The sequence below is a fragment of the Ochotona princeps genome, chromosome 4 (assembly GCF_030435755.1).
Source record: "Ochotona princeps isolate mOchPri1 chromosome 4, mOchPri1.hap1, whole genome shotgun sequence".
In the NCBI taxonomy this organism is placed as follows: Eukaryota; Metazoa; Chordata; class Mammalia; order Lagomorpha; family Ochotonidae; genus Ochotona; species Ochotona princeps.
Window position 1 is genome coordinate 85,717,753 of NC_080835.1, and position 9,716 is coordinate 85,727,468.

The window sequence follows — 9,716 nt, forward strand, 5'->3', positions numbered from 1 at the left end:
ACAAAGGATAAGAAGTGATTGCCAATGTCTGTTTACTTTCTTTTTTTAAAAAACGATCTATTTATTATTATTTGAAAGGCAGATTTATAGAGAGAACCTTCCATCCACTGGGTTCACTCTGCTAATGGCTTTAGCCACTGGAGCTGAGCCAGTTGGAAACCAGGGGCTTCTCCCAGACCTTCCACATGGGTGCAGAGTCCCAACGACTTGATCCATCCTCTACTGCTTTCCCAGGCCATAATGCAGAAAGTAGGCTCAGAAATGGAGTAGCCAGAACATGAACTGGTGCCCATATGGCGTGCTGATGCAGCAACCCGAAGCTTAGCCTACATTCCACAGTGACAAGCCTCCAGTGTTTGCTTTGTGAAACTAAGATGGCAGGGTCAGATTGTGTTTCTTCTTTCTTTAAGATTTATTTATTTATTATGAAAGTCAGAGTTATACTAAGAGAGGAAGAGAGAGTGAGATAGATCTTGCAATTACTAATTTACTCCTCACATGACCGCAATAGCCAGGGCTGAGCTGGGTCAAAGTGAGAAGCTTTGTCTGGGTCTTTCCCACATGAGCAGTAATGGCTCAAATGTTGTACCATCTTTTGCTGCTTTTTCTAAGCCATTAGCAGGGAGCTGGGCTGGCAGTGGAGTAACTGGGACTTGAAACAGTGTTTCTATGGGATGCTGGTATCACAGGCAGCACTTTTACTCATTTGGCTACAATGCTGGATCCCAGACTCTGTTTCCTCAAATTGAAGTCACTCCTGGCTTGCTTGGGGAGATGGCTGAGGCCAATGAATTTTCCTCTTCCTTGCTTCAGTTAATGGTTGGCCCTTCCTTTCATTCTGCTCTCCTTTGAGCCTCTGCTTAAGTAAGATTCACTGATTTCACTTGATACCTCCAGTAGTCTATATTTGCCTGGTAATCTCAGTGGACAGAGATTCTAATTTATTTTGTATATATATGTTTAATATGAGCAACATTCCATAATATCTTCTTTTAGATTGAATATTTTACTGCTGTATGTAAAATTCTCATCCCATCACTACAATGACTCAGGGATGAGAATGCTATTTTCTAGAAGGCTGTAACAAAATCTTGTAGGTGCTTAGGTTTATTTTTCTTCCAGTGAGCCCTGTCCAGTTAAGAATATTACCTAGATCTTGTCACTAGATCAGTCTCTTTCTGAAGCTGAAGCTTAATAGGCTGAGGGTCTGGGACACTGCCTGGGAATTTTGGCTTGTCTAACCAGCTGAATTTATCTCTTGGTAATGGATCTTGATTGTGAGAGCAAAAAAATGAAACTCTTTCCATAAAAACATGAGCATAAACACAATGAGCAAAGACATTGTTCTATGAAAGAACACATAGCGCTTCTTGGTTGTTGAGCCATTAAGTATAGCATCTACGGAGGAACAGTGTATGTTATGTTTTTCAAGTCATTCATAATTAGGATGCTGAAGCAAATGCACAATATATTATAGATTCAGCAGTACTGAAGCTCTGATATTTCTCCATCTTGCTTCACCACACTTTTGTGAGGTATGCAAGGATATCTCTAAAAGTGAATGGAAAACTGACTAAGCTTAATTTAATGCAAACATTTCTGGAGATACATGCAGTTTTTATGGTATGTATTTTCATTAATTTTACAGAGACTCATTGTTTGAAACAAATTATGTCAATAGAATCATTTCACATTTATGGTTTGCTTATAATAACTGTGTTAAATACCGTTCGTATAGGGCCCGGCACTGTAGCCTAGTGGCTAAAGTCCTTGCCATGCACACGCCGGGATCCCATATGGGCACCGGTTCTAATCCCAGTGGCCCCGCTTCCCATCCAGCTCCCTGCTAGTGGCCTGGGAAAGCATTTGAGGATAGCCTAAAGCTTGGGACCCTGTACCCACATGGGAGACCCAGAAGAAGCTGCCTGCTCCTGGCTTAGTATTGGCTCAGCATTGGCTGCTGCAGCTGCTTGGGAAATGAAATAATGGATGAAATATCTTCCTCTGTCTCTCTCTTCCTCTCTGTATATCTGCCTTTCCAATAAAAACAAATAAATATTTAAAAAAATACCTTTCACATAGTATCTCATAATTTAATTATCAAAAAATACTTCCATGAGCTGATTGTTATCATCATCTTCAATTTTATATATATGTGTGTGTGTGTGCATTTTTTCCAATGTCACTCAGCTAGTATGGTGGTAGAATTTGAACTTAAACTGACACTGAAGTCATTTATATTGTAATAGGCAAAGCATACACTATATGGTGCTTGTTTCAGTTCACATGAAAAACAGGTAGTGTGGTCATATGCATGCTCTATGGTAGGTTCTAGAGAGCAAAAAGGCAAGAAGGATGGTTTAATAGATTGCTAAAGCAGTCATAAGAAAGCCGCACAGAATGGGAGCCTTCATGCGTGGAAACTTCCTTCCTCTCAGTTCTGGAGGCTGACGTTAAGAGCAAGATATTAGCAACACCATGTCTGACTTTTCTCTTACAGTTACATTGATTTAGGGCCTTCCCTAAAGACCCTGCTTTAATTCAATTGCCCCTGAAGATCTTGTGTTTGAATTGTCATACTTTGATGCATTAATGGTTAGAACTTCCATATTTGAATTTTGGGGAAGACATATTTCAGCTCAAAATAAGGCCTTTTCCTCAGAGTTGCAAGTTTATCAATATATCTTGTTTTAAAAGAAAATAGAATAATATTTGAATAGAAATAAAGAGTTTATTTAGGGTCGGAGAAGAAATGAGTGGTGACTTTTGACTGGCATTAGCAGGAAAGACTTCAAGGAAGCAGTGAGACGATAGCTGGACCACGAGTCATAAATAAAATTGTAAACGGCTGAGACTGGATTGGAGAAGACATGTTGGGTGGCCTTCGTAGAGCAGGGGTGCTTTGGTGTGGCAGGAACAGCAGTGGGGTGAGAGTCGATGTGAGGTGCTAGCAAAAAGCCCTGAGGGGGAGAAAGCCTCCGTGTACTATTGATATTGAACATGGCAAAGGGTTGCTCCTGAGAGACTGAAATATTGCACACATCTGGGCTGTGCGCCTTGTTCATCAAGTGTACTTCTGCTGTTGCTTACAAAATGTAAAAAGCCTTGGGGCAGAGCATACAAAAAGCTCATGGCAAATGTCAGGGGCAAAAAGTTGTGAGCACAAGTTATCTACATTCGCATGGAGTGGGCAGCAGAGCCATTTGGCTTGCCATGTGAATGAGAAGAGGCAGGGGCAGCAGAGCACCCAGAAGCCTGTGGTGGATGAGAGCAGAACGTGTTTAAGGAGGTCAGCACTGATGAAGCGCAGGGAGCTGGGTCTAACGGTCAAGCTAGGTCAAGCAGGCCCTCTGGAGGCTCTTTTTATAATAGTGATTTGGCAATTACTCTACAACCAAAAGGCAGTCACCAAAGGGTTTTCAGTGTGTAGAAACTGTGAATATCTATCTGCCTGTATATGCAAACCTTTGTGGTAGTTATGACGTAACACATTTGTAAAGATTTTGACTACAGTTTGCAGAAGTGGGAGAAGGGCAGCCAAACTGCCTGCCAGCAGTGGTGAGTTTCACCTGCACGAGGATATGCAGAAAAAACTTCATTCAGTGAAAAAAAATGTTCAAATCCATGCAGACAAGTGGGGAGGGTGGGTGTCACTTCAAAATGTTCAGTGAAAATGGATATTATGAAAAAGAAGAAGAAGTAGAGGAGGGGGAGAAGATCGGCTAGAGTGAGCCAATCTGAAGCCAGGAGTCAGGAGCTTCTTCCAGGTCTCCCACATGGGTGCAGGGTTCCAAGACTTTAGGCCATCCTATTTGGCTTTCCCAGGCCATTGACAGGGAACTAGATGTGAAGTGAAGCAGCCGGGATACAAACTGGGGCCCTTCTGGGATCCTGGAGGATGCAAGGCCAATAGACTATCATGCTGGATCTGACAATATATTCTTTTGATAATGATACACACTTTCTAAAAAAAAGTTTGTTTGAAAGAGTAATACAGAGAGAATCTCTCTCTCTCTCTCTCTCTCACTCTCTCTCTCTCTCTCTCTCTCACACACACACACACACACACACACACAATTGTCCCAAATGGAGACCATTTGGGTAGGTGAAACAAGCCAGTCTCAAAAGGATAAATAACATATGTTCCCTCTAACACAAGACAACCATCATATAATATGCAAAACAAGTAGATATATATGTAAATAAGTGTGTATAAATGTTATCATAGATGAACTATGTAATAGAGACTAGTGTACTGGGAAGTGAAGATATGTTGCAGTATGCATCTCTACTTCTGAATAAAAGGAGGACTCCCCATGAAACTGATAAATGTACGTTGACAATATGTTAGACTTTACACCATTGCCTATACCCACAATGGCATGATACACTTGCACAGCAGAATGCTAAATTTGTAACTGTTATATTGTGGGAAGGGAAAATGACAGGAAGGGAAGATGGGAAAGAGGATGGAGAAGGGGAGAAAGGTGAGCATCCTCAAACTTACAGAACTGAATTATGAGAAGTATTAATAATATTAAAAAACTTAAAAAACAAGAGCAGTAAGTGTACGTGTGTGTGGTCACTTCTTCATTAAGAGAGATTGAAAACACACGAAAATCAAGTGCATTGCACAATCTCTTGATTGAACCCTGTTTGGGGGAAAATAGGTATGAAAGACCTTCATTTAGGTGAAGATTATACAGGTTCTCATATTACTTCATTAACATTTAGCTAGTCTGGCATTTAATAAAAAAACCTGAAATTTAAAAAGGCAGTAGCTAGGAGGACTTTTACTGAAAAGATGATCTAGGTCAATGGCCTTCATAACTGCATGCATTATAAAATAACACTTAACTCTTACAATTAGCTCACATTCAGAAATTAATATATTGTGAAAATTGTCCTCATCTGTAATAAAAGTGCTTCATTGTAAGACACATTTTTTTGGTCAACATTTTGTTCCTGTGATTTGGTTGTGTTCCTTTTTACTGCTTATTTCTCTGCACTTCTAAATGTTCGCTACACTTTGAACACAGGTGTTTGCTTTGAGTGATTTAGGCACTCTGCCAGTTGCTGAAGAGGCACAGACCAACAAGAAGATGTTTTCTGCTACAGCGAGAGAACAGAAACCAGATCATGGACAATATATGGTCTTATAAACCTTAACTCAAATGCGTTCATTTAAACTGATTCATTGTGGCAAACTCCTGCTTAAAACATACTAGTGTAGCAGTAGCTGATATAGGTGACTCTGGAGTCTGTTTAAAGATGCCCTTCAAGCTAATGTCAAAGAGAACTGGCAATGCTGCTTGACATTAAAGCTTAGGGGAAACCAAAGGCTTCACGGTCATTGCACCTGTTCCTGGTTGAGGGCAGTGTGCAAGCCTGATAAAGATACATGGTTGGAAAGTGGATGCTGCTTGGGCAATGAGTGTTGGAAAAGACTCTTCGCCACTCCAGTTGGTGTGTCCTGATGCAGAGACCTTTTGATTTGTACTCTTGAGTGAATGCAAAAGCTGTATTCTTTTTTAAAGACTTATTTTATTCTTATTGGAAAGTCAGATATACAGAGGAAGAGAGTCAGAGAGGAAGATCTTCCATCCGATGATTCACTCCTCAAGTGCCCACAATGGCGGAGCTGAACCGATCCGAAGCCAGGAGCCAGCAGCTTCTTCTGGGTCTCCCATGTGGGTACAGGGTCCCAAGGCTTTGGGCCGTCCTCGACTGCTTTTGCAGGGCATTAGCAGGGAATTGGATGGGAAGCAGGGCTGTCAGGATTAGAACTGGCGCCCATATGGGATTCCAGATTGTGTAAGGTGAAGACTTAAGCTGCTAGGCTATCACAACGGGCCCCAAAGCTGCATTCTTTGTGGGATGGCTTCTCTCCTCACCTCAACTTTTTATTTCAGAATTCATTATGTAAGGTTTCACAATGCAGAGAAAGGGGAAGCTAAGGAAAATTCATGCACTTATCATCAACCTGTAAAAAAGATATTAAATCTTTTTAATTTAACAAAATGAAATGAAAATGAAGCCTTCTTATCCTCATGGTGTTTATTGTTTCTGTTCACTGAGGTCATCACCAAGCTGAAAATAGTACATATTTTTCTTTTTTTACTTTTAAATATTGTTTTATTTTAAAAAGATTTTTTATTTGAAAAGCGGCTTATATAGAGAGGGACACACACACACACACACACACACACACCCCTTTCTTCTGCTAGTTCATTCCCCAAGTGGCTATAGTGACCAGAGTTGGGCTGGTAATTCCACACGGGTCTCCCATGTGGGTGACAAGGGTCCACATATTTGAGCCATGTTCTGCTGAATTCCCAGGTATATTAGTAGGGAGCCGTACTAGAAGTGGGACAGTTGCGACTGCCCACATAGGAAGTTTGCATCACAATTTGTGGCTTAATGTGCTGCTACAATGCTGGTTCCTAATGTTGTTTTCAAAAAATAGGTTTCTTCACATGAGACATATATTGTTGCTTTTCGTGGTTCTAAAATATACATGGATTGGATTCCTTGGAATCTATACTTCTTAACTTGCTCTTATTCACTCAGCATTTTCTTCTTTTTTTTGTTTGTAACAGATTCAATATAGTTCATAGATACAATTCTGAAATTATAATGATATTCTCTCGCATCCTCCTCCTTTTCATTCAATACTTTATCCACACTCAACCTGTGTAAATTGTGCCTTATTTTCACATATGTGTAGATTTCTGTTGGTGAAATGCATTGTTTCCTTATCCATGTGACTCCTGAGAGCCCATCCTTATCCCTGTTTGTACTTTTCCATCCAGTATAAAAAGTAGACTTTTAAAAAACACTTCACCTGGCTCCTCAGCTCCTTTTTCTTTGGTTGGAATTAGCTAATACGAGGCACCTGCTGAAGAGTGAAGTGCTGCAACAGATAAAAGGCCGTGAATTTGTTCTGGCAATCTTCTCACACAGCTACGGCTCTCAATGCATTCTGGAAACTGGAAACCTTCCTTTCACCATCTGGCTACTCAAGGTAAATGGCCTTTCGGTGCTGGTCATCCTGATGCTGTATATCCCCTTGTTGCATTGTTAGCTCTGGTCATGCTACTGTCAACAGACTTTCTGAAATTCTTAAGCTGCAATGTTTCAAAATATAGAAAAGTATATCCCTTTAAGGTTTTCTATATATATACAAGATATCTATATCTATATCTATATCTATATCTATATCCATATCTATATCTATATCCAAGATCCCACCTATTGAAATTGGTTCCAAATAAGTATATAAAAACAAATAATTTCAAACCAATATATATACACATGAAATACATATAGATATATACTTGCAATACCTAGAAACTAGTTCAGAAAGATATCTCAGATGCCAGAACAAATCCTTATCATTGTATGGGTATGTGTATATTGTGTAATGTGTGTGGGTTTATTTCTATACATTGGCTTGCTTTTGCTTAATGACCTTCTATTTTATAATTTTTAATAATATATTAGCAAGATCTATTTCAAAATACTATGGACTATGAAAAGTAGAAGAGATTAAATTATGCTATCTAACACATCCCTGAAAGGTAAGGATGAATATTACTGAAAATAAATTTCTAAATTTTATAATAAAATACCTATAAAATCGCATTAGATTTTAGAGCATTTTTGAAATTTGGTGAACAGTTCAAAGTTCTCTGGGAGAATAAACAAGAATAGTTAATAAAATTGGAGTTAGACCTTGGCGGCTCAGGTGACAGAAGCACTCTGCAGTGGTGGCGACCTACTTGCCCAGAGTACCCGGCTCAGGTTGAACCCAATTCCCGGACTCGACCCATGGGCACTGTCGCCACAGGTGACCAAGTCCTGGCTGCTGGGTGGCTGGAGAGAGAGATTTCTCCCCGCGTGGTGAGTACATCATGAGGAAATCCTGGGATGGGATTAAGACCTCTAGCCACGCCCTGCAACCACCACTTTGTGGTACAGGGAAACTAGGGGGTGGGAGTTCGACCTTGGCGGCTCCGGTGACAACAACCATCCTCAGTGGTGGCGACCCGCTTGGGGAGAGTACCCGGGCTAGGTTGGACCCAATGCCTAGAATTCAACCCTTGGGCACTGTCGCCACAGGTGACCCAGTCCTGGTTGCTGGGTGGTCAATGCGCCCTTAGGTGCCAGGCTTTGCCTGCTGGCCGCCCAGCGGGAGCTCTAAGGTTTTTAGGGTATGTAATTGCTGCTTAGGGACATCCAGGGATAAGGTTAGTGTGAGTGTTAGGTGAGGAATGAATTCTGTGTGATTCCTAGTGATGGGGTCACAGAACTTGCTTGCAAGCCTGGGGACTGAGATCTGAGGGTTTGAAGGGGAGATTCCCTAAGTTCTATTTGGGCCAGACTGATTCACCAAACCACAAGGGAATCCTGAGATGGGCTGTTAACATAGAGCATCACTGACTGCCACACACCAGTCCACACAAAAGCTATGGCTGGGGTCCTGTCTGGCAGGGCTAGGTACCAGTACCTGAACGAATGGTGGAATAGGGGATGGGTCACAGTTGGCAGGGTCAGGACACTAACCAGCACGCAAGAGAACAGGATTTGGGGAAAGATTCTCTGGGGGAAGTATGGGCTAAACCCTATGGAAATATAAGTCCTAGTGGTTAGGGTGCGGGTAGGGGTGGTGTTGGGCTGAGCTAGGTGTGACTATGGAACCTGCCATCACTTACGGGTAAAGGAACCGACAAGTCTGGGCAGGTCAAGGCAGCAGCACCCAATTGTGCATCCTAAAACAGGATGTGGGGTGGGCCGAGCTGCAAGTGGAAGGGGGTGGACCGGGCAAGGTCGAGCAAACCTTAACGTACAAGGAAGAACAGAAATCAGGATGGAGCACAGGTCATTCCAAGCTAGGCTCTTATCCTGACTGGTAGAATTGGGTAAACTAGATATTGAAAACTATGTGATGAATGGAATTTTAGAGCAACCTACAAGGTGCCTTCTTGTGCATATATTTGACTTAATAAAGTAATAGTTATAGCAACTGGGAAAAAAAGAAATTTCACTAGCATTTTAGGGAAAATTGCATAGTGATTTGAAAAAAATGTAGATACTGAAATAAATTTCACATAAAAAAGGCATTAACATTTAGAAGAAAATCATGTATGAATTTCTGATGTGGAAATAAGGAAACGACATTTGAACTTAAATGCAGTGTAAAATCACTGAAATAAAGCTTTGGTGAGGTAATATGTTGCTATGTTGTCCAAGTATAGGAAAAATAAAAATCTTCAGTATTGGAGAGCATTCAAAGAAATTATTCATTTTCTGTTCTGTTGGTCAGAGTTTTGCTGAACATTTCTTCAAATTTTCTATTTGACACATAAAAGCTGAACACATTTATGGGGTAGCACGTGATGTTTTGATACTCCGTGCAAACTCCATAATATTCAAACGAAGTCAGACACCTATCTCCTCTAAACATTCTTTTTCTTTATGGTGACAACATCCCAAGTAATTTCTTCCAGCCTTTCTTAGATTAGAAAAAGATAAATTGTCATTATAAATATAGTCTCCCTACAATATGAATCAATGCGTCTTAAAGGCTTCTAGACTGTAAAAAAGTATGGCCTTTGATACTAAAGTTTCATATCAGCAAATGTAACTTGGAATGGAAATAAGCAGTAAATATAGTCCTACATCGGTTACTGATTGAGAAATGCGTTGTCTGGCAA